The following is a 3,371-nucleotide window of genomic DNA, read 5'->3' as shown; positions in this document are numbered from 1 at the left end:
CTCCTGGGTTCAAGCAATTCTCCTGCCTCAGCCTCCCGAGTAGCTGGGATTACAGGCACAGCCATCACTCCAGGCTAATTTTTGTATTTTTAGTAGGGACAGCGTTTCACCATGTTGGCCAGGATGGTCTCAATCTCCTGACCTCATGATCTGCTCACCTTGGTCTTCCAAAGTGCTGGAATTACAGACGTGAGCCACCACACTCGGCCTCAACATTCATATTATATTGCATAATGCCCATTTTAAATGAAAATGTCAGGCTGGGCGCCTTGGCTCATGCCTGTAATGAGCCTCTACTAAAAATACAAAAATTAGCTGGGCGTGGTGGTGAGCTCCTGTAATCTCAGCTACTGGAGAGGCTGAGGCAGGAGAATCGCTTGAACCGGGAAGGTGGAGAAAGAAAGAAAGAAAAGAAAAGAAAATGTCAGAGCATTTAACTCACGCAGAATCACCAAACTACACACTTCATTGTGCACGGATCATGTGTATTTTGTTCTGTCCTTACAAGAACAATGAAGGGCTGGGTGCGGTGGCTCACCCCGTAATCCCAGCGCTTTGGGAGGCTGAGGTGGAAAGATTGCTTGAGGCCAGGAGTTTAAAACCTGCCTGAGCAAGAACATAGGGAGATTTTATCTCTACAAAAAATTTAAAAATTAACCAGGCATAGTGGTGTGTGCCTGTAGTCCCAGCTACCAGGGAGGCTGAGGCAGGAAGATCATTTATGTCCAGGAATTCAAGGCTGCAGTGAGCTATGATCATACCACAGCACTCCAGCCTGGGTGACAGAGTGAGATGCTATTTCTAAAAAGTAATTAAAAATTTTTTTTAATTAAAAGTGTATTAATTTGTTTGCATGCTGCTGATAAAGACATACCTGAGACTAGATAATTTATAAGGAAAAAGAGGTTTAATGGACTCACAGTTCCACATGACTGGGGAGGCCTCACAATCGTGGCCGAAGGTGAAAGGGACATCTTACATGGCGGCAGACAAGAGAGAATGAGAGCCAAGCAAACGGGTTTCTCCTTTTTATAAAATTATCAAATCTCTCGAGACTTATTCCCTACCACAAGAACAGTATGGGGGAAACAGCCCCCATGATTCCATTATCTCCCACCAGGTCCCTCCCACAACACGTGGGAATTATGGGAGCTACAATTCAAGATGAGATTTGGGTGGGGACACAGTCACACCATATCAAAATGGAGCAGTAGAAATGCGGTACAAAACTCACTCAACCTTTTTAATTTCATGTGTTGATGCAGGAAGATTTTACCACTACTCCATACCTTCCTAATGAGGAAAGAAGGACCTGAAGCAAAAAGAATCGTGCACTGCCCCATCTTTCCCTTTCTTCCTATGTCCTCATTTTCAGCACAGATACTGTGATTGGCTCATACAGAGAGGTAACATGAATAAGAAAGGCTAGTTAGAGCTCCTTGGTTTGTCGTATTTCCAACATCTAATGACATTTATTTAGGCATTTGAAGCAGCCTTGATTTGAATGGAAGTGTGGCCTCTTGAGGCCGTGAGCAGACCCCCGCATCCCTTAGATGTAGGCATAATACATTTGCCTTGTATTCTCTTTGAGTCTCACTGAACTTGTCCACCAGAATTCTGTGCTCAGCAGGCATCATTAATGCTATGTGTAAGGATGGCTGAATACACACAAATCATGCATTTCTTCTCTGCTCACATGCTCCATCGTCCTATCGGACTTCACTTGCAAAATCCAAGTTCAAAGATAAAATTCTGAAGAAATTCAAACGTGAGGCCCCTGTGAACTGGGCCCGTGCACAGGCAACATGGCCAGGGAGCTGGCCCTGGTTGCTGTTCTGTTGTCATTCAGTGGCGGCTTGCGCGCAGTATCACAACCACCAGTTAGTTTATAAGAAGTGAGTTGAGAATCAGGGCAACACCACCTAGCCTGTTGGGTCATATTTTTTGGTCACAATCACTTTACTTCAGGGCCTCATCGGCAATTCGCTCTAATCTACTACCTCATTCTGCTTGGGAGGCAAAAGGAGCCAAAAGTTAAACATTTCATTGTTTTGGTTATAGAGTATATGTGGCCAGGTGTGGTGGCTCATGCCTATAATCCCAGCACTTTGAGAGGCTGAGGCAGAAGGCTTGCTTGAGGCCAGGAGTTTGAGGCCAGTCTGGGCAACATACTGAGCAACAATAGAGACAGGGAAGACCCTGTCTTCTTTTTTTTTTTTTTTTTTTTTCTCGAGACTAGGTCTTGCTCTGTCATCTAGGCTGGAGTGCAGTGGCGCGATCTCGGCTCACTGCAACCCTACCTCCCGGGTTCAAGCGATTCTCCTGCCTCAGCCTCCCAAGTAGCTGGGATATAGGCACCTGTCACCACGCCTGGCTAATTTTTGTATTTTTAGTAGAGACAGAGTTTCATCATGTTGGCCAGGCTGGTCTCGAACTCCTGACCTCGGGTGATCCACCCACCTCGGCCTCCCAAAGTGCTGGGATTACAGGTATCAGCCACTGTGTCCGGTCCTCTATTTTTTTTAAGTAAAAAAATAAAAAATAAAGTATATGCAACAGTTTTTGTACATGAATAATAAATATGTATTATTATTTAAAATAAATATGGAGAGATCAGTTTTGATAGTTCACAGGATTCTTTTTGAACGGTGACTTATGTGCCTAAAATAACACTTTCTCAAGCCTAGAGCAAGTTCATTTACTTTAACGTGCATACGAATTACCTGAGTGACTTGCTGGAAGGTATTTTTAAGAAACTCCCAGGTAGCATTGCCAGATTTGATACTAATGTTGCATAAGACATACTTATCCTAAAAAATTATTCATTGTGTATCTGAAATTCAAATTTAACTGGAAGTTCTAAATCTTTATTTGCTAAATCTGGCAACTCCATCCCTAGTGATATCGATGCAGATGGACTGCATATAAAATCCTAAGTTTTCATGAGCTGGAGCTGTTTATAACTCTCTGAAAGCTCTCCCTCAAAGCAGATTGAGATTTTGACAGCACTGTCTGTGAGAAGAGTGGATCTGAAGGGTTTCATATAAAGTTCCATCACGTGGTCAAGTGCAGTGCCTGATTCCTACAATCCCAGCACTTTGGGAAGCGGAGGCTGGTGGATTGCTTGGGTCCAGGAGTTTGAGACCAGCCTGGGCAACATGGTGAAACCCTGTCTCTACAAAAAATACAAAAATTAGCCGGGCATGGTGGCACATACCTGTAGTTCCAGCTACTCAGGAGGCTGAGGTGGGAGGACTACCTGAGCCTGGGAAGTTGAGGCTGCAGTGAGCTGTGATCGTGCCACTGCACTCCAGCCTGGGTGACAGAGTGAGATCCTGTATTAAAAATAAAAAAACGAAAAATGAAAAATT

This window comes from Mandrillus leucophaeus, unplaced genomic scaffold (assembly GCF_000951045.1).
Source record: "Mandrillus leucophaeus isolate KB7577 unplaced genomic scaffold, Mleu.le_1.0 Scaffold430, whole genome shotgun sequence".
NCBI classification, from domain to species: Eukaryota; Metazoa; Chordata; class Mammalia; order Primates; family Cercopithecidae; genus Mandrillus; species Mandrillus leucophaeus.
This window is presented reverse-complemented; position numbering follows the sequence as displayed.